The 23,621-nt window shown below is 35.0% G+C and overlaps 1 protein-coding gene and 1 long non-coding RNA gene across 5 annotated transcripts in view; both read right to left on the bottom strand.

Annotated features, from left to right (window-relative positions):
* The window catches only part of LOC145261151 (uncharacterized), a 1,211,790-nt gene that overhangs the window by 888,789 nt on the left and 299,380 nt on the right, over nt 1–23,621 (bottom strand). The window lies entirely within an intron of this gene.
* On the bottom strand, nt 9,686–16,495 carry LOC145261149 (uncharacterized). Its single transcript, XR_013864419.1, has 2 exons — nt 12,860–16,495; nt 9,686–12,794 (listed from the first exon to the last, which is right to left on the bottom strand). It is a non-coding gene; the product is annotated as an uncharacterized LOC145261149 (long non-coding RNA).

Here is a 23,621-nt window from a genome sequence, read left to right as displayed (position 1 = left end):
GCACGCACGAGTTTGCTTTCTAAGAGATACAATTCTTGCACGCTTCTTGAATGGGGCATTCATAATGAAGGTGAGGGTGAGCACGCTTGTGGAAACGACATCACAGCGTTAGTTATCGTGTAGCACTAACGCGAACCCCGGAGCTAAGCCACAGCTGAATGGATGCCAGATGTCGCCAGTACACTTTCCGGAACAGAGAACGAGCAGGAACTTAATTAGTTTAGCTAGAGATTAAGACATGCGAACAGGGCTACCCAGCGTTGCTCGGGCGCAGGATACCAAAAAATTAAATTAAAAAAAACTGTGTAACAACTTTCTTTAAAATCCTTAATTACATAACTTTTTAACACATTTCTCCTCGGATTGCCCCTCTTCTTTCTCTTACTCCCTCTCTCTCTCCTCCCTCTTTGTATTTCTCTGTCTCTCTCTACATTTTCAGCCCTGTTATTTTTCGAACACATTGGTCCTCCGCCTTTCAACACACTATTAATATATATATATATATATATATATATATATATATATATATATAACTATTTCATTTACTCACATAAAATTAATATACGAAAGTATAGATTTATGCGTAAACTTTAAGTATTTACTTCAAAAGTGCTCAAATAGTAGGTAGAGCTAGTTAGTAATATAATATATGTAAGTTAGTAAAATATATATGGCGATTAAGCTACACTGAATATTCTGCGTTTCATCCAACTATAGGATTCGTCAGGCTTATGCGCGAATTCTGTGGTTGCTTCTTGTTTTTATATATGTTGAGGATTTCTAGTTAGCCAATCAGCTTTCTAGTATCCACCGCGCCCCTTCCTATCAGCCAATGGGCACGCATTTTATCAAACAAAGGATCTGTTTTAGAACTAGGTTAGTGGTTTTAGGTAGACGTTCTCCTTTTTTTATATGATACTCTACTCTAGCTTATATATATATATATATATATATATATATATATATATATAACATTCTTGGCAGTACTTCGTAAACGAAGTATCTATGAAGGGGGTTGTCCACGTCGACTGCAGGCACGCGACGATATATATATATATATATATATATATATATATATATATATATATATATATATATATATAGTCATACAATACTGTTTCGGTAGACTAGCACCGCTCCCAAGCCGAGGATTGAACCTAGAACCATCGCGTTGGCAGTCGGCAGTTCTACCCATTGACCCTCGGGGTAGTGCCAGCAAATAACCTCGACAAATGTCTATTTTAAACACACATTCGTCCACCACTTTTATTGTGCTCAACCAGCTTATTTACAAACAAACAGCGATCCTCGGATTTCTCAGTCAATTAAGCAGCGAGTGAGATCATTTACGACAGTGCTCTACCCAAAGAGGGGGGCGGCTTAAAATATATGCCCAAGAAGCCGTTAAAATACAATTAAAAAAAACATCAATATATTTTTTATAACAAAAATATATTTACCTATATAAGAGCCAGCTACGTCCAAGGATGGAGTACTGTTGCCACATATGGAGAGGAGCTGCAAGAAAGGGCTTATCCTGCCTTGATAGAGTTCAAAGTAGACTTCGTAGCCTCGTAGGGGATGTCCTTTTCTCTTCCCTGCAACCTCTTCCTCACAGAAGAGATGTTGCGAGTTTGCCTCTGCTTTATCGTTATTTTCATGGCAAGTGCTCGACTGAGCTCCAATCTATGGTTCCCCCTCGCCAAATTTTCACAAGAAACACCCGTCTAGCAGAAAACACTATCAATAATTTCCCACACTCTTTATCTGTGCCTAAACCTAAACATAGATTCCATGAACAAAACTTCTTTCTTAGAACTGCACGCCTGTGAAATTGTCTTCCGTTTTCCTACTTTCCAGCTGACTACAATATGGTTGTGTTCAAGTCTAACGTAAACAAGTTTTTGATGAGCCGAATTTCCATGACTAATGATTACTTTATTGTCCAATTGTCTACTGTGCACTCTTTAACCCTTATACTCGAGTGGCCTCTGGGCCTTGATACGTGGTGATGCTTTTGTAAAAAAAAAAAAAAAATCCCAAGAGGCAGTATCCTTGGAGAAACTTCCATTAGGGAATGTAATGTTGCGTGACATTATACTTTAATTTAGTAATTCATAAAAATAAAACTGGAAAGAAACAAAAATCTTACACTGCATTTTTTTTCGCTTTTCGTTTTTCGTTTGCATTTATTCGTGGTTCCTCCAAAACAACGCATTTCATTTTTTTAAGTCTCTGTAATCGCCACTTCACGCCAGCACCAGTCAGCGCTTTCTCGCACTCGACTTTCAAGCATCCAGGTTGCCCGAGGCGAACTTCGCTTCTCTTTTCGCCACGTGGTGCATTTTTCTCTCTTTTCCCTCTCATGTATGCTTGCTAATTTGCATATGTGTTTTATCTGCTGCTGCTAATATTTTCTCATGCGCGCTCTGTTAAAGGAAATGTTTTTAATTAATGTCCAATTGTTGAAATCGAACAAAATCGAGGTACATGAAGTTTCACGAGACGTTTCCATACAATGTTTGCATAGAACTAAATTAAATAAATATATCCCACATTATTCACCATTACGCCTAACAGCTAAAATTTATAATGATTGATCAATTTATTTAGTAGTAAATCCTTTAAACACCAATATATAATCATATACACGTTTGTTTTTTTTACTCTTGTTCACCCGAAAACAAGGCGTGTTGCCACTTGGATCATGTCTACAAGAGGCTATGTGACGAGTTGAGATGTCTGTTCACATTACATTTAAAAATTCTGCATGCTAGTACAGCCGGGAAAGCAGGAGACAGGGAAGGAATTTCAAGGTCTATCAGTCCGTGGCAAGAATCTTGTTAACTTTATATAAATAGAAATTATGAAAAAAAAAAAAAAAGTATTTTCGTGTCCGAATTAATTTGCACAGTATAGACATTTGTTCGCCATTACGTTTTGTCAGACCACAGGCGACGCGTATCAGTGTCTTTTGTCGCCGCCATTAACGTTTAAAAAACGGGTGGATATAAGTAGATACGTGAGTAAATTTAGGATGTGGTTCGATGCGGTTAACATCCATTTGCTGTGAGGGAACAAATATTAAATGACAAATTGGTTCGAGATACATTTTAATTTTAGTTTAACAAGAGGAACATAATCTCTATATAATCGAGTTGCATATTTTATGACACCAGGAAAATAATACAGGGTGTCTCCAAAAAATGTATTCCTTTGTGAGTACACTCCCTACTTGAAGTGCGAGGACAATTCAGAAGGGAATTCGCAAAACAACCAACAAAAATGTTAGTACATTTGTAGAAACTTTGTATGGGTCCATTGGTTTTATTTATTTATTTTTTTTTTTTTTTTTTAAATCTTAGTTTAACAACCACGATGTTCTATACCATGAGCCACTCCATAGCCTGGCTGGGAATGACGAATTAATGATTTTCAGAGATTTTTTAACGGAATGGAATTAACTATAATTTTTTTTTTTTTTTTAGAAGAGGCAAACTTAAAATTAATAATTTTATTTTCTTTGATTGCAGATTTGACAAGTATCAGTTATTTTGAGTTCAGCTTGGTTTGGCAATTCATCGTGAACAGCCTGATACCCGAGCAGTGTTTGGAAATTACATCCGAAAAGAAACATTTGATGAACGATAGATTTCACGAATTGGACCTGTCAACTCGCCATCTCATTCGTGCGTCATGGGAGATAATACAACCAGGCTATCAATATTTTGAAGCTAAATGCTCAATTATCCCAAAGAATAAGAAGTCCAATATTTATCAGAAATCAGTCAGAGAGGTACTAGACACTAATTCCTTTACTGATGAGTACCGAGCGAGCGCTACCTCGCTAAGTTTATAAAATTAGTATAGGATGGAACGATAAAATTGTAGCGCCAGAAAAGACGACATAATTCCATTTCCGTTTGATGAAAACCGTTTTTTTTATTTTTGTTGCAGACCATCTACTAGTTGGTGAGCTGTGTACAAATCTCAAGAGGATAGGAGCCTTTTATCACGTCTGAAAGTGACACAATGTTCAAAGAGCGAGATCGAAGTTGTACCGCTGCATAACTCATGCTCTCTACCGATCCAAGTTATTAAAACAGCACCCTCAAAAGGCATCGCTGGGTTGCCACGAATTATAGGGACGTGTATAATTGAAAGTCAACATCAAAGTGTATCTGGATGTGCGTAAGGGTGTGGTAAGACTCTGGTGCAATCAGGTGGCCGCTGAAAGACTTGGGTGATGTGGCCACAAGTCTAAAGAGACCCAGACTTGACTTCAGAAGGAGTGCTACGACTTTGTACCTTTCTCTCACTGCCTCTCTTCTCTCCTGACCTGGACCCCCTGGACCACTTCGTTTGGTCATACATCGAGAACATCACCAACATAACCTCCCACAACACAAAAGCCAGCATGATCGCCGCCATCCGCCGAGTATTCGCTGAGCTCCCGCCGACGCTTGTAAAAAACGTATGCTCCTAGTTCCGGACCTGTATCGAGACGGTGATTGAGGCTGAATGCGACTACATGTCGAATAGATGTCAGCTGTATTACATAATCGCTTCCTGAATTAATTTTTTTTTTTCAATAAAAATTTTAAAATAAAATTGTAGTGTTGTTTTAAGGACGGTACTTTTGTCTTTCCACCCTGTATATTTTGACCCTTAAGCGGAGATAATTCAATGGCCAGCCGAGGGTTTTTTTCTTAGCACTAAACCTAACAAAGTCTAGCCCATTGGCGTTTCCCTGTTGACTGGGACATGGCTTTGCTCTTTTACAGTCTTAGAAAGGTTTATTCTCACAGGCTTTGACATCTCATCCTTCTATAAGGGGTTAGTTTATTGCTAATTGCCTGAGGAGTTCCTACCGGGGAATACCGCCGGGGCTGCTGAGGCAAATTTTTGCATGTCAAAATACTCGTTCTCTAGAGCGCTGGTTCTCAAAATCCAACTTTCCGGCCCTTGTCTAACATCACCCTCGTCCTAGGAAGGGGGATAATATCGATGACAATCCAATGAGATTTAATAATCGATCATTAAAAAGGCTAACACGCACTACCAAGGGTCTAAAAAATTATAATTGTACATAGATCAGATCATCGTTCTTTAATAGGAAATCAGAAATCATATCAACTTGTTTACACAAGAGGACATCGAAACGCCAACAAGTTAAAATAAGTTGAAATGATACATTTAACTAACTCTGCGGAACTAAAAATAATGATAATTGAATGTAAACACACCTACTATGTCATTTCAAACGTAAGCCTTACAAAGAAGCGCAACATTATTAAACCCTCTCTGTACTTAAGATCAATAAACTTAGATGAGCGAACCTTCGTTCCAAGAACTTTCCATCTGTGAAATACAATACTACAGGACTGCTTACCTGTTGGTTACAATATAGTCCAATCTCAACAAATACTTGCTGATCTTTTAAGTAATCAATCCTCTCATAATATTGTTCCACATTCAATTAACAACACAGTAGTTTGTAGTATTTGATTATTTAAGAGGATAACCAAGATTTTTCTAATATTTTACTTGAAAACAACCGTATTGTAATCAGATGGAAAGCAGCCTCGTATTTCTAGGAAAAGAAAATTCGTTCATTGAATTTGCGTTTAGTTGTAGACACAGCAGAGGAAAGTGTTGATGGTGGTTATAGCTAGGCGAAGATTGTGAATGTTTATCCTCGACTTGTTTTGGGGGTTTGATGAATGGTGACTCATTAGTATAAAAAATACACCGACTAGACAAACAGATGCGGTATATGGTTTCTCATATACCACATCTGTTTATATATAACCGCCCCCCTCAAAACAGATATAATCATTCCTGAGAGGATGGTATTATAACCACAGAATAGATATTACACGACTTCCCCACCCACCCATCCCCCAAAAGGGAAGAAATAATGCCTGGTAGGAATGCACGATGACGAACTAACATATATTACACTGCCCCTCCAATCCAAGGAGAATATAATGCCTGGGAGAATGTTCTCATAACAACAAAACGGATACTTCAACACTCCAAAAAGATGATGTGTTCGAGGATAGTCTCGTGACAAAACAGATACACCACCACGTTATCTGAAGATTTTTTATTAAGCACCTAGTATAGAAATACCGTGCTTGTGGTATACTAGCTGTCAGCTCGGCGTTGCCCGGTTGTATGACATTTTAATTTATGCAGATTACGTATGTATTATTATAGAATCAATCCTCTATTGATTATTATATATTACGAGGAATAATTTGTCCGGTGGACTAATTCGCAAGTAAATAAATAAAAATCATTCATCAAATACCGTTTGTGTTTGTTTACAATATCACGTCAGCTGATATTTGGGCTTGACGATGAATGCCCTGGAAAAGTCACTTCTGATTAATGTTTAGTTTTAAAATATGCGAACGAAGAAATGATTTACGGCGATTTTAAATGGTACCTCTTCTTTTATCGTAAATTGAACTCATTAATAAGAAAAAAAATTAAAATAAACTGGTGATGCCAACAAATCTGTTTTTATTATTATTATTATTATTATTATTATTATTATTATTATTATTATTATTTAAGAAAAAATGATTTGCTCGTATATTATTATCTTCCTTGACCGGTATAACGTAATATATTTCCCTTTAAAAATTCTTAAATTTTTAGGATCGGATTTTTTCGATTTTCGATACTTATCAGAATAATTTCTGTACAGATCATATCTAAGAAAACAGCAAGGCTTATAAATAAGCTTTGTGTGAAATTTGCAAAAGATGGGATCAACCGTTTCGGAATCTATGAGGAAGGAACTCTCTTTTACACACACATAAAGTGACTTTTATATAAATGTGTAAATATAGACGTAGATTTCTGTAGAAATTGTGTTAAGTATCCAGGCTGTGTGTACTGAGAAATAATTTTGACAAGAATATTTGCACCTGGTGACAACATGCAAGAAACAACATAGAAATAATTATCGGATATATCAGGAGGTCGTTTGAACAGGAATGCTGAACCTTACACCAGATATCAGCATGAGAAAAAACAACAAACATGATCGATTGTCAAAAACGTAAGTAAAATTTTGAATGTTTGAAATGTCATTTTCGGCAAAAGATATGAGCACATTGAAGTTGAAGTAAAGTAAGGTCAATTCAGTGAAACGATAATTGCGAAATAAACTACCCTTTGAGTATCTCTACAGTGACAATGATGTCCCAAGGCGCATTTCGGTGGGCATAAATAGATAGAATAGCCTGAAATGGATACCTGACTTTGTTGACGATTTTGGTCCAAAAAAAAATCAACCCATCAAATTCCTGTACGTGTATCTCCCGCCTAACAACCAACCCTCCATCAACATCATCGGCAATAAAGATATATAGTTATATTTTTAGATAGTAGCGTTTTGTCACTCTTTAAAGTATAATCTGCGAGCCCGTCTCAGTTCTATCGTTATTTTCATGGCAAGTGTTCGACAGAGTTCCAATCTATGGTTGCCCCTCACCAATCTTTCACAAAAAAAACCACTTGTCTAGCCAAAATCACTATCAATAAATCCCGCTGACTCTCTATCGGTGCCTAAACCTAAACGTGGATTCCGTCAACAAAGCTTCTTTCCTAGAACTGCCCGTCTGTGGAACTCGGTTTCAGGGCTCTGCTTTCCATCTTACTACAATATTGTCCTCTTCAAGTCCACCGTAAACAAGTTCTTATTGAACCGTCCTCATAAATAATCTGATTATACCAAATTTCCGCCACAAACGATTACGACGCTACTGTCTCAATGATTACAATACACACATCAACCCTTATTCTCGAGTGGCGTCCAGGCCTTGATATGTGGTAATCTCTTTGTAAAAAAAAAAAAGAAAAAGAAAAAATGCAACAATTGTAATCTTGGATGAATCAAAAACCGGAACTCTTCATCTTTACCGAAAATTTTATTGCAAATTAAGATTGGAATCATTGTGCTCGGCTTTAATAATGAACTGTTTGCAAGTTTAGACAGGAAATTTTGGTTTTATCTTGCCGCGAAGCTCTGTAATTAGGAGAGATAAGATGTTCTCGCAGGAAGCGAATGAGACCGACGTTAGACAAATTTCTTTCTGTTTGTATGTAGATGTATAGCTTTATTTTTTAATTTTTTTTATTTATTTATATTTTCATTAATTCATTTTATTTTTTATTTTTATGTATTTATTTTGTATTCATTTATTTTTTATTTATTCATTTTTTATATCTATTTATTTATTTATTTTTAATTTATTTGTTTATTTATTTATTTGTTTATTTATGTTTTATTTATTTATTTTTCTCTTTTATTTATTAATTTTTTATTATTTTATTTTTTTATTTTTTATTTTTATTTATTTATTTTATTGGTTTATTGTTTTATTTTTTATTTTTGTCAATTTATTTATTTATTTATTGAAAAGTTATTTTAATTAATCATTTTAAGTAGTTTTAACTTATTACTATTTTAATTTGTAAACGATTTGTAATAATTTCGATTTTCTTTAACGATACTAATTTTTTTTTTTTTAATTATTTGAATAACTGATTGAAGAACTTAATTGTTTTCCTATAAACACGTTCAATAATTGATTAGTGAACGTGTTGTTATTGTAAGAAAAATAAAACGAAATTTGCTAAGACTTTTAAAGTTTTTCAACCGGCAAGTTTAAAATTTTTCCTTTCTGTAAAACAAATTGGTCTGTGGAGAGAATATATTAAGTACGAGACTATTTATCCATACATTAATACAATAACGTGTGTTATTTTCTGTGTCACGCTTACATCCGGGTCGTTTAATTGTTATGTACTTCGATTTTTTTGTAATGAATAATTTTACCAAGAATTCTTAATAATTTTGCTTTCGGTTTCGATTATAGCTGAAGACACTCAAGTCATTTAATTTTTTTGATAAATAATTTTATCAAGAATTCTTCATAAGTTTTGGTTTCGGTTTCGATTTTAGCTGATGGCACCTTAGTAATTTTTTTTTCTCTATATAAATAAAATGAACTCATTTTTCCCGTCGGATTTTGACCTTAATAGGATTAAAAATCAAGATATTTCATTCAAATATAATATGCACAAACGGCAGAACAATATCTGAGGTGTGTTATAGGCTTATTATTTCTCAAATTCCTCGATAATCTTAGATTTCTATACTTTTTCTGCTGAGAAGTCACGGCCAAAATCGGTTAAGATCAATGGAAGTGGTAAAATATTTTCTCTCTAATAAATTCCTCCTCCCCCTGCCACCACTTAACACCGTTTGGGGATCGTTCACAAGGAACAGTTGAGAAGAGAACACCGGTTTGGCTTCGTAGTTCTTTCATGTGAAGTCATTTAAAATCACTAAACTAAGCTGCAGTGCTCTGTGGCGTAGTGGTTAGCGTGCTGGACAATTCACATTATATTTTCACGTTCGCGCCGACCTACCGTAGTCGTGTTTTTTTTTCCTAAACAACTGGAATGGACTTTTCTTGGTGGCCGAACTGTTAACGTTGCAGATGTTTTTTTTTTGTTTTTTTTTCACACTTTATTTTCCTACTTTTACTCATGACTCCGGGTTTGATCCTTCCTACTTACCTACCATAACATTTTTTAAAACTCTTCCCCCCCCCCCCGTCTCGGAAACAAACACTCGGGCAACGCCGGGTACCCCCGCTAGTTAATAAATAATTTTATCAAGAATTCTTCATACGTTTTAGTTTCGGTTTTGATAATAGCTGAAGAAACTAAAGTTATATACATATATACTCATAAGTTTGGGATTCGGTTTCGATTCAAGCTGATGAACCCAAGTCATATAGATATTTTTTTTTTGTTTTTTTTTTAAATCGAAACTTTATAATATATAAAAAAATTTATAGAACATTAACTCTATAATAATATATACGAAACCTGCAATAATTAAAATATCATCTTTAAGCGTATTTTCAGACGTGGCTATCCCGGGCGTCCCTGCTAGCTTGAATAAAGACTTTTGCAGTTTTAACAAAATAGCTACAATAATATCATTGCGTCTCCATTTACGTTGAACATCTACAGAATGCCAACATCAATATATTACATATGAATCCGTCCCCTGTGGAATGTCCACACGTCCCACTAGTATAGTGTTATTCGTTTGTTAAAACATTTGTTTCTCGTGTTATCTTTTAATTGTTTGTTTATACAATGTGTTTTCATGGAAAACTGTTTATATGCAATTTACCTCTTTTCGTTTAACTTGTTATATGGTGCATTTGTCGGTATATTTATTGCTCACATACGGGGGTTATATGCAACCTTAAAGAAGTAAAGTTTTAGTTGTAAATTCTATCTTCTAGTTTTATTTATTTATTCATTTATTCATTTATTTATTTTGTGTTCTTGTGTGGCGTGATGCCTGGCTTTCGAGTGAGGCCATCATGACGTGGCTTTGTGCATAGCCAGGAACAACGTCAACATTTTTATATATTAGGGTATAAAAGTTATATTTTAACGAGGGAAGAAAATGAAGAGAGTATAAAGGATGCATAATAAAAAAAAATACAATGAAACATTAAAATAATAAAAGGATCACAACGGCCATCTAACACATTAAAAGAATTTTGTAAAAGAGAAATTAAGAAATACGACATGTTATAAGAGAATCTTCTATATATATAAAAACGAAAATGTGTGTATGTTTTTTGTGTGTATGTATGTTTGTGTGTCTGCTAAAAACTTTTGACAGACACAAGAAAAATTCACAAACGTGGTCTCATATGAAAGCACCACCTTCCGGACGACAAATATCGAAAAATTGGCCCAAAGTGACCATCAGAAGTGCGTCAACTGATCGATTTTCTTCGGGGGGGGAGTGACATTTTAATGTTAAACATTACATATTTTTAAATCGATTTATAACTGTCCCAAAAAATACGGTCGCCAAGTCTTCTACATAAAGTATACACGCGGCCGTTTATTTTGGGTCAACTTGTATTTAAAACCCGCTGAGTCATGTCACGTGATCTTGACGTCAGCAACCTCTAATGGCGGTCTTAATTTACAATTTAAAAATGTTGTTATCAGTAAAAAAAAATTAAAGCTAAACTATGAACTTCTACGCTATGGCAACGTTACCAAAGTTATTAACACATTCAAAATAGTTAGACTCGATAGTTAAACGAAAAATAATAAGCCAAACATGTGAAGTAAAAAAAAAAAATACGCTTACAAAAAATATTAATGAACGAAGTTTTTAAAAATAAAAACAGCCAGACGCCATTTTCCAGTCTTTAGAGTAAGGCAGACGAAGTGAGAGAGAGGGGGGGGGAGAGAGAGAGATGTCTAGACAGATTCGATAGGGGGAGGGTCAACAACGCATGCGTCAGATGACGTCATGACGTCGTGACCTGATTTACTTTGAATAGTTGATAAACCGAACAAACTTTATATACGCCGCTTTAGCGTAGGTAGTTAAGGGTTGGTTCATTATCTAAACGTTTTGGGTTTCAATCGTGGTGTAAGATGTCTTTTTTTTTCGATTTTTTACATTTAAATATTGAACCCTGTATTATTTAAGCCATTTTTCACGTAACGTTCGTTCGTTTTTTTGTTTTAATTTGTGTTTTACCCCCCCCACCGCCCGCTTAATTAAAACGTTGTTTTATTTTCTTACTTCGCTTATAACAATGCTTACATCGTCATCGTCGTCGTCGTAACGCTCGACGACTTTCAAACATCTTTCACTTCTGGCTGGCCGATTTTATTTTCAAACTTCGCCTCAGAGGTTCGGCTTCGATCCTACCCCCCCCCCTCCGGTTGTAAGAAAGTCTCTTACTCGTTTTTGCTATGGCAGAATGAAAGAGACTCAGAAAAGCAACAAAGGCTCACCTTAAATCCAAGAATAATTTTATTTACAAAAGGGTAAAAAGGAGTCCATATTGCAAAAGAGTGCCCTCTTTAGCTTCTGCCAAATGGCGGGTAGTTCTTGCCTTGAAAGGCGAAGGTAGTTGTAGTTCATGCCTTGAAAGGCGAAGGTAGTTTTCTTCTTGTGAAGATGCTGGTAGACTCGGCCGCTCGTACAATTGGTTGAGGGTTCGCGAAATCCTTCCAGACTGTCGATACGATCAACGCACTTTGCGATCGATGTTCATAAAATAATATGCCCCTTTGTGGGCAATGATAAGGAAGTAATTAATCCGTAGAACATTTTAGCCTCTGGCTAGTATCCGCATTTAAATGAGCGGAGAAATAAATGGGGTAGACCCATGCCTTAGTTCATTAGGCATAGAGCGAGATTACGCGCGTCTGCTTGGCTCGACGTCAAGTTGAAATCTGTTTTTTAAAACACAAAATTCCCGCCACTTTTGCATCCTCCGCAGCAACTGAATCAACGCAACACCATTGGTCGAATTAATCGCGTGATTGCAAATCACGCGGTTATCGCCCTTGCATTCTGAAATTTCTAACACGGTTTCTTTTTTATTTAACACCACACACCCCTACAAACACCCGGACAACGCCGGGTACCCCTCGGTAGTCTATAATATAAAGGACAAAAATCTGTTTAATTGTATCTATGTATGTCTAAAACTTTCGACGGAAGTGACGGATTTTTACGAGATCGGTATCATTTTAAAGCTCGACCCTTCAGACGACAAATATCGAAAAATTTGGTCCAAAACATTAATTCCCTCACTCTCAACTGGGCCTTTTTGTACAGGGAATGTCGGTTTTTTTCGCTGACATTTTTGGCAAGTCATTCAACCCTCGCTTCCTCGATGTCGCATAAAAGGCGTTATTTGGACCTCTCGTTACGTCATAACCACGGTGGGCACATCGGTAAGACAGTGTTTTTTGTTTTTCTTTTAACCTCTTTTTTTCTCTGGCGTGATATGGATCCGAGCCTGCTTACTACTCCTATTTTTGTTTTCGCTCGCAATATCCATTGTTTGTTGTTTTGCTCAACCAACACCCTTACACACACCTCCACTTTCTTTTCCGCCTTCGCGTCACGGGTTCCAGCCTGCCTGCTGATTAAATCTTTTTTTTTTTTTTTTTTTGCTCAACACATACCTCCTACCATCTGGGGAACGCCGGCAGCCAGGCTAGTTTATAATATAAATCTCACCTGCCTGTTTAAATGTCTGTCTGTCTGTCTGTCTGTCTGTCTGTCTGTCTGTCTGCCTGTATGTCTGTCTGTATGTATGTATGTATGTATGTTTGTATGTTTGCCTAAAACTTTCGATAGAGGCGACGGGTTTTCACGAGATCGGTATCGTTTTGAAGCTTGACCCTTCGGACGACAAATATCGAAATATTGGCTAAAAACATTATCTCCTTCAACCTCAACTAGGTACTTTTCTATAAGGAGGGGTCGCGTTTTTCGAAAGTCATCCCCTATTTTCGATTGACTAACATTAATTTAAACCTTCGCCACTTCCAGTTTGACGATGGACACAAAGGCAAAGATGTCACGTTATTTTGTTTTGTTTTGTTTCACGTTCTTTTCCTCCTTCGCGGTACAGGTTCGAGCCTGCGTGCCTACTACCACTTTTTTTTTCTTTTTTGCGCTCCCCCCCCCAAACACCCGAGCAACGCCGGACATCCAGGCTAGCTTACAATAAAAAAAATGAGGTAATATTTAAAATCGCCCAAAATCATTTCTCCGTTTGCATATTTTAATAGTAAACATTAATCAGAAAGGGGCTTTTTCAGAGCATTCATCGTCAAGCCTAAATATCAGCTGACGTGATATTGTAAACAAACACAGACGGGATTCGATGAAGGATATTATTAGTATTTTTTATTTATTTATTTTGCGAATTAGTGCACAGTGCAAATTATTGCTCGTAATATATAATAATCAATAGAAGATTGATTCTATGATAATACATACGCAATCTGCATAAATTAAAATATCATCTTTAAGCGTATTGTACGACCGAGCAACGCCGGGCGTCCAGCTAGTAAGAATATAAAAATTACTTACATGTTAATAAATGTTCATAGTTCATTTTAGAGTAAAGAACTTAAATGAATAGTCAATAAGCTCATAGTGCGTTAGGCAGCGTGGCATTGTGTATATATGTGTGCGTTTACCTTTGTTCTTGTGTATGCGTGTGTACATGTGTGTGAATCGACAACCCCGGTCAAAGGCACGAAATGGGGCATTTGTTAGACCATTTTGTATTCTTTTCATTCGGTCGACTAGTAGAATCAGTCTTTAAATTATTTTCTTGGGCAGGTTTGATAGGGATTTTTAAGTTCACACTAGCTTACTACATCCACGTTTAGGTGTTACTGTTTGGGTTTTGGAAAGATTTCCATAGGCTGACAATTCTCAGAGTGAACACCTTTATGTCAAAAACATTTTAGGTTTAGGAAGTGACGAAGAGAACCAGAGAAATAACCAGGGTAAACAATTAGAACGTTCAGATCGCATTTCGATGTTTAATCTGCTACACGTCCTAACATCAGGGGAGTCGAACAATTCGTAAATAAATTAGGAGTCGGAGTCAGATTTTGAAATTCTACTCCAATTACTACTCAATATTAGAAGATATTTCATAAGGAGTCGAAGTCGAATATTTTGCAATTCTAAGTGTCAGAGAAAAAATTGTTTTTTTTGTTTTTTGTTTTTTTTAGTAGAGAATTCTAGAAGCCGGAGACGAATTAGAACTTTATAGCATTCGACTCTACGACCTTGGTTACAAATTCGTTGAATTTATCAAGAAAATGATAAAATTCCGATGATAGGCAACCACTTTTTGCAGGCTTTAGATTGAATCCTGTTCGCGCCTCCCTTTTTACTTTGAGGATGTTTTCTGTTAACAGCCACGTTCATAATTATGAAACCGTTTTATTTAAGAATGACCGAACTTACGCAAACAGGTGTTTCACATTAATATATGTACTTCATAATTGGGGGGGGGGATACAAAACTTTATTATAGGTATGAAAAAGGGAAGACTGAGTTTTTTTGTATCCATGATGAAAAGAAGGACGGGGGGAAAATGAAGATTAAGAAAAAAAAAAAAAAAGATAATGGGGTAGAGTCAGACGACCAGGTTTCGCCCTCACTTTTCAAAAGCCAAATCGAGTTTTTTTTTTTTTGTTTTTTTAATATTTTATTGTTATAGGGAAACGAATTTAAACGTGGGGAGCGGCTAAAATAAAATAAAATTGTCGAGAGGAAGAGAAAAAAAGTGAGAGGAACGACTAAAATAAATCCATCGTTATGATATGGGGAGAAAACACCTTAGAGACAACTCACGTCCAAACCTAAAAGACAATCCTTCTGCTTACAGAGAGAAGGTCTCTTTAATCGGACGTGAATAGTCTGCAAGACCTTCAAATGAAATAATGAGTGAGCGTGACTCAGGATAGAAAATGAGTCGCTGCTGAAATTCATTGCACATCGCGGGTTTTTAAGCAAATGGTCCGTTATAGCGGAGCCATACGTATTGCTCAAAATGTCCGTTGGTTTGTAGATTCCATTCCAGATTTTACTAGGTACATGTTCTTGGACGCGACCATCTAACCTGAGGGTTGTTCTGTCCACATAGTTGGCACTGCAACTATGTTTAAATTGATAAATAACATTATTCATATGATGGGGGTGGCAGAACATCCTTTCGAGAGGATGGCAATAATGGTTTTGTTGAAAACACAACACATACATTGGAGGCAAAATAGCAATGTTCCACAGCTGAGCTAATCTGTTTGGCGATTTTTTCACTTATTGTCCCTAACCAAAGTAAACGAATGTAAATTGAACATTTAGCCGTCATCTTTATTTGGGAAAAAATATTTATTTTCCTTTTTATCACGAAGTTAATCATATCAAGAGGGTATCAATTATTGGACAAAGTATTAGTAATCATTTTTAGTTTTTCATTCAGTTTAGATTGTGATAAAATCATGAGGGCACGATGTGTTAAGGTCCCAATCAAATTATACTTTCGTTTATTAGGGCAAAATGAATCCCACCTAGTATACAGACCAGTAAGCGTTGGTTTACGGTAAATTGATGTCAGATAATTTAATGGCGTTTTCGTTATCAATACATCAAGGAAGACTAAATTAGAATTGCTTTCACCCTCATAAGTATACTTTAATACGGGATGCATTTTGTTTAGTAATGTGAAGAATTTTTTTTGCCACTGTTTGATTATTAAATAGGCAAAATGTATCATCTACAAATCGAAAATAGACTAGCGGTTTCATGGGTCTAGATAACAATTGTTTTTCATAAAAGCCCACAAATATATTCGCCATTATTTAAGAGAGCTCGCAACTTTCATCTTTTGTTTTTTTTTATTGTTTTTTTTTTAAGAGCTCAGTCTTTTCCTTTTTTCTTTAGTGTCGAATGGTTCAGGCTCGCATGACGAAGTCTAATTGACTGAAACAGATAGCTGTTTGTAGCGACCAAATATAACTGTTTACCCTTGAAAAAATAATAAAAAATATTTTGCTCTTGTTATCGAGCACTATCTAACAACCTCGTTGTATCCATTAGTCCCTACTTTGAACATCTCAAACCTGAATTTATATATATATATATATATATATATATATATATATATATATATATATATATATATATATATATATATATAAATTCCAGCAGAGTGCTCTAAGGAAAAAAATTTCAAAAGAAGAGCGTAATATTCATATTTTCAGAAGGTTATTTTATCTAAACTTCTGAAAATTCTAGACAAAATTAAAATATCATGTTTAAGAGTATTTTACAACCGGACAAAACCGTGCGCACCCCACCCCCGTCGCTAGTATATATATATATATATATATAGAGAGAGAGAGAGAGAGAGAGAGAGAGAGAGAGAAAGAGAGAGAGAGAGATGTTATTTTTATTTGTTTCTGTTAGTGATACATTATTATTATTATTATTATTATTTTGAATGAATTGAATTATTCATATGAAAGTGCATTTTACCTAAATGCGAGTTAGGAATAGTTTTCCCTTTGACCAATTTGGTACCCCCAAATGGAGAGTTGCACTAGATTCAGCCACTGATGAGTCGTAGACGACGAAACACGTGTCAGTGGATAATAATAATAATAATAATAATAATAACAACAACAACAATATATATATATATATATATATATATATATATGTATATGTGGTGTAGGTGGAGATCTTTTGCTACTTTTAACTTCGCACTAAATACCCAGATCCTTGAAAAGTAATGAAATATGCAAAAAGACAAACCGCAAGATTCACACATAAAATACCAATTGGAGAAGTCATAAAAAAAGTAGTGCTCGTAAAAAATTCATTACACGCAACAAGTCAAATAAAAAAAAAAAAAAGGCCAACACGCTATAACTTGCGCCTGCGCAGATCGTAAATATAACGAAACCTGATCCGTAACTTCCATTTTAAAATGGCGCATGAAACGAGACAAATGTTATAGTGACCTTAGTTTTATAAAAACAAATAAAGGTTATTGTAAGCTGTAATGTTATTTCAAAAATCCTTGTGCGTAAGCAGTTATTGATTTTTTTTTTAACATAAACCATATAGTAAAAAAGTAAGAAGCTAAGCTATAAGATTATCTTGTTGGATTTTCAAAGTCAGACACCAACAGCATTTAAGTTGGCAAATCAACCTTTTCAGTGCTCGTTCACTACGTGATCTATCGAGTTGTTTACATTGCAATGTGTGATCTACTGATTAACTGCCCAAAACATGGTTTACGCTATTTAGGAGTGAACCCTAAACCCAAGCCTCACACTAACTCTAACCCTATCCATATTGAAATGTACACGGCTCAGTAGGTTACCTATTGTGTTAGGAACCATTTGGTATATCACATGGTGGAAAGGCACAACTTCTTTTTCTAAGCATTAACTTATATTGCAAAAAAGTAAAAATCTGACATAAAACATCATTTTGTCTGGGTTTCAAATAACAACCCATCTGATATATCGATACTTGATTCAAACTTGCTTAATTTATTTATTTCATTTTATTATTATTTATTTATTTATTTATGAGCTGACAAATCAAATGCTTTCGACTAGCTATTTTATTTATTTATTATTGTTGTACTGTGTAATAGAATAATATTCTTTGTTATCATTTATTTTAAAAATATTTATTTATCCACAGATAATTGCGAATAGAAAATGTTTTTAAATAATCACTGTGTCGTAACGACTAAAGTACTAGGTAAAATTCAGTTATCAATGATACTCTTCTGGATGTTGAAGGTTCAATCCTCAGTGCGGGCGATACGCAAAATACAATTGTTAATAACGTAAGACTTCTGCTCGGTTATGGCTGAGGGAATGCAGGCATGCTATTCTCGTGTTTAGTGCAAGTTGTTTAGGAATGAACCCTAACTCAAACTCTACGTACATAACTCAAACCCTGGAACGCACACAACTCAAAAGGTCACATATAGAATTAGAAACCATCTGATAGATCACAGGTTGGAAAGGCACCACTTCTTTTTTCTGGCCATTAATTAACTTATATTATAAAATGTAAGCATCTAACATAAAAAAGATCGCCTTCTCGGATTTTCAAATATTAATATATCTGATGTATCGATACTTACTTCAGACTTGCCTAATTTATTTATTTTTTAGCTGACAAATCAAATTTTGCTTGAGACTAGCTACTTTTATTTATTATTGCTTTACTGTGTTGTTGATAATAGAACGTACTAAGTAAAATTGTAAGTGACACTCTTCTGGAGGCTGCTATTTTGCAAGTTATTTTGCTATTTTACAGTTTATTTGTTTACTAGCGGGGGTACCCGGCGTTGTCCGAGTGTTTGTTTCCGGGACGGGGGGGGGTTAAAAAATGTTATGGTAGGTAAGTAGGAAGGATCAAACCCGGAGTCATGAGTAAAAGTAGGAAAATAAAGTGAAAAAAAAAACAAAAAAAAACATCTGCAACGTTAACAGTTCGGCCACCAAGAAAAGTCCATTCCAGTTGTTTTGGGGGGAAAAAAAAACGACTACGGTAGGTCGGCGCGAACGTGAAAATATAATGTGAATTGTCCAGCACGCTAACCACTACGCCACAGAGCACTGGAGCTTAGTTTAGTGATTTTAAATAACTTCACATGAAAGAACTACGAAGCCAACCCGGTGTTCTCTTCTCAACTGTTCCTTGTGAACGATCCCCAAACGGTGTTAAGTGGTGGCAGGGGGAGGAGGAATTTATTAGAGAGAAAATATTTTACCATTTCCATTGATCTTAACCGATTTTGGCCGTGACTTCTCAGCAGAAAAAGTATAGAAATCTAAGATTATCGAGGAATTTGAGAAATAATAAGCCTATAACACACCTCAGATATTGTTCTGCCGTTTGTGCATATTATATTTGCATGAAATATCTTGATTTTTAATCCTATTAATGTCAAAATCAGACGGGAAAAAATGAGTTCATTTTATTTATATAGAGATTATTTATTGTTTAATTTGCTATTTTGTAGTTTATTTTGCTATTTTACAGTTTATTTGTTTATCTGTTTATTATTTATTGCTTATTTGTTTATTTTGCTAGTTTGCAGTTTATTTTGCTATTTTGCAGTTTATTTTGCTATTTTGCAGGGTTGTTTATTTAATTTGGGGTAAATACTTTCTATTCACTTGAAAATAATTTTATTTTGATTTTGATTTTTAGGTGATTATTTGAACATTATTTTTGGTAACAGTCGTCTATGCTGGACTAAGTAATAGTGAAGTACATTATTTTAATACTGATAACACAGTACAACAATAACAAATAAAAATTTGCTTGTAAAAAGTACAGTTGGCTTTGTCAGCTTAAACGACAAACTAAGCGAGCTTGTATAATGTATCGATATATTAAATGGATTGCTATTTAAAAATCTAGGACGCGAGTAAGGCTGTACAAAATGCGGCATAAAGGCCACTGTGAAACGACTCGCGAAATGATGGACAGCTATCTATGGAAGTTTATGTAAGGGAGATGGCCATTTTTTTTATGGAAATATCCAATATGAACAGTAATAAAATGTTTTCTAATACAACAAAATATTGTTAGAGTTAGACATAGAGACCATGTCTCCACTTTGAAATAGACAAAGCAATCATTTCTTATTATACACAACGCAGAATAAACGCCACTGTGGAACGCATCGCAAAATGATGAACAAGTGAGTTTGCGGGGGGGGCAGAAATATAAGGAGAGGGTCTTTTTAAGCAAATACTCAATACCATGAATGGATTCAAACCCTTCGAGTAAGTAACAGAAAGTGTTTTGTTGTTGTTGTTGTTGTTGTTGTTGTTGTTGTTTTGTTTTTAGTTTTTTTTTAGCGACAACAGATTAAAGTTAGGTTTCAGATTAGGAATATTGCCCAGGTTGTCACTATACAAAATGCAGAATAAATGACACTGTGGAATGCATCGTGGAATGGTGGACAAGTTTCTGTGTTAGATTATGTAAATGCAGAAATATATGGAGACGATGATTTTTATACAAATACCTCATGATATGAATGGATTCAATTCTATTAGGTAAATAATATTTTATTTTTACTACAAAACAAACTTTGTCTACTTCTTGGATGTCACTGGTATTGGAGTTTGGCGTCTACAAAAATCCACATTGCGTCGGTATATTAATCGATTTGTCGGTATTAAGTCTGGGATAAAATTCCCATCGCTAAACGCGCAAATTAAATGGATGCATCTTACGAATGCATCTGTTCTTGTTTCTCTAACGACAATGAATGGCATATGAAATGGTATCACGAGTAAAGCAAGGGTTGTGCAATAACACGCTGCATTTAGACCGACTTGGTATTGTCTAAATCCAGAGGAAGAGAGTATTCTGGGACGAGTGCAGTAAATTGCCTCCGTGATCCGAACGCTAAGTTTATTTGTGATGAGAGCGACTCACTTGAGTCATTTATCGGTTGTGGAGATTGTGCTCAACGAAAAAAAGAAAAAGAGAATGATAACTCAAACGGTTTATTCAAAATAAAAAGAGTTGCCCAGGCTTGGGATTCTGTTGGGTTTATCGAAACGGAAAATGATGATGAATTAAACAGTTTTTTCAAAGGTCAAACTGTTTTGAAGAGGAGGAGGGGGAGGAGAAGAAGAAGGAGGAGAAGAGGAGAAGAAAAACAAAAATAAGACTGTGAAGAAGACTATTAGGAAAGAAGGAAGAAGAGGGGGAGGGACTGTGACAATGATGATGATGATGATGATGATGATGATGATGATGATGATGATGATGATGATGATGAACTACTTGCTGTTGGCGATTTAGCAGGAAAAGGAGAAACTAATAACTAGATAAGAAATAATAAGAATCTGAATAGAAGTGAAATGAAAGCAGAGATATAAAACCGGAAGTAGAATTCAGTGAAGAGAAAATAGAAAATCAAATATAAAAAATCTAAGGATAATTTAAAATCTATCTATACATTTATATAAGTGAAAATGTGTGTGTGTGTGTGTGTGTGTGTGTACGTATTTGGGAAGACAACCCTAGAGACCTGAAATTTAGTATATATGATATTCAGACATGTGAAAAAAAATTTTTAATCGGTTTTCATCCGCAAAAAAGGTTGCTCCAAAATTGAAAAATTGGTACTTGGGGGGAGGGCATGTGTGAATCGTTCACATAGCAGCTTCTTTATGTTAAGAATAAGTAGGTTTGAAAACACTTTTTAGAGATCGTGTCAAGCTGGCCTAAGTGTAATCGTACTAGTTTTTTTTTTTACTTTCAAGAAGTGAACTGTTTAGAAAAAAACATAATACTCACACGCACATGTCTCAGTTTTTCCCCATTTTTTCTTTTTTACTCCATTTTTTAAAGTAATTTAACTTTACGTTTAATACCGGGTAACGCGGGGTATATCTTGCTAGTAAAAATATAAAAATGATGATTGTTTAGGCAATCGCATGTATTACCCCCATTTCTTTTATATCTAAAGGCAACGTTAGTTATTATCTCCCAACTGTTTCTTTTGTTTCATTTTCTTAAATTTTCTATCATTCTTTAATTTCTTTCATTAGATGCGGACTCAATTCCGTCGGTCTGCCACGCACTGATTTGAAATGCTATATTCGGCTAGTCTATCAAATATACATCCGAATAAGACCCTGTGTTACAATTATATTTAAAATATTATTTTTGTTGGGCGATGAACTCGAAATTTGAAATATTATTCTCGTTGGACTTTCAAGCTTACATTTGAAATTATATCTTCGTTGGCTTTATCACGCTTAAATTTGAAATCTTGTTTTCCTTTGCCTATCACGATTTCATTCTAAATCTTATTTTCGTTGGTCTATCACGATTAAATTTGAAATCTTATTTTCATTGACTTGCTACGTTAAATTTGAAATGTTCAAATTTGAAATAGTATTTTTCTTGGCCTGTCACGATTAAATTTGAAATCTTATATTCGTTGGTCTATCACGTTTAAATTTGAAATGATATTTTCGTTGGTCTATCACGATTACATTTGAAATCCCCTTTTCGTTGGTCTATCACGCTTAAACTTGAAATCTTATTTTCGTTTTTCTATCACGCTTAAGTTTGAAATGATATTTTCCTTGGTTTATCATGCTTAAATTTGAAATCTTATTTTCGTTGGTCTATCACGTTTAATTTGAAATCTTATTTCGTTGGTATATCACACTTAAATTTGAAATCTTATTTCGTTGGCTTGCTACACTAAATTTGAAATGTTTTTTAAGTTGTACAGTTATACTTAAATTTGAAAAGATGTTTTCCATTGGTCTGTCAAGCTACCTTTGAAATAACAATCGCTAAAAAGAAAGTTATAATGAACTTATCTATAGAAAAGCTTATCCACGTAAGAATTGCTTCAAAATCGCTTCAAGATTTGCGAAGACGCCCGGGAGGCCAAAGCTGATATCGAACTTAGCTCTGGTCCATAGGTCTACTGTGTTCGTTACAGGTGCCAGTACAGGCTGTTCACTCTCTTGGCAGCTGGAGACCGTATTGCGTGATCTGCGTTCGTCCGGGATGCTGTGTTCTAGGAGAGTAGACGGCGCAGCCCATCCTGTGTGAATGTCGCCGCAAGTCAAACGAAGACAAGCTATCGCTAGAATGCAATGTCTTGTTTATATTCATTCTTCTTCTTCTTCTTCTTCTTCTTCTTCTTCTTCTTCTTCTTCTTCTTATTCTTCTTCTTATTATTATTATTATTTGTTTATTTTTTTTATTTTATTTATTTTATTATTTTTTTTTTTTTTTGCCTTTATTTGCACCAATCTATCCAATAATTCCCTTTTCATTCAGATATTTCAACGACCGTTTCCGGTTAGTTACTTTGCCAATTTCCCGCATACTTTGAAGTGTCATGGCGATATGCCAGTTGTTCTGAAAGTGGTCGATCGTAAGTAAATACCTCCCAGATTCAGATTGCCATCAATCGGTCATATTTTATCTAATAAAAAAGGGACCTGAAGCAACACAGGACCATTTATTACATTTGTGGATATTTGATGCGACAGAGTCGTGTGAGAGAATGTTTTCTTTGGGTTTAGGAAGACAAATTACTAACAATACTTTCCTGCAGACTTAACACTTTAACCAAAACTAAAAATGATAGTTCTTTGATATAAAACTGTAATATAATGACTGT

Source organism: Euprymna scolopes, chromosome 37, assembly GCF_053919585.1.
Source record: "Euprymna scolopes isolate OS-2025 chromosome 37, ASM5391958v1, whole genome shotgun sequence".
Taxonomy (NCBI): Eukaryota; Metazoa; Mollusca; class Cephalopoda; order Sepiida; family Sepiolidae; genus Euprymna; species Euprymna scolopes.
This window is presented reverse-complemented; position numbering and strand designations above follow the sequence as displayed.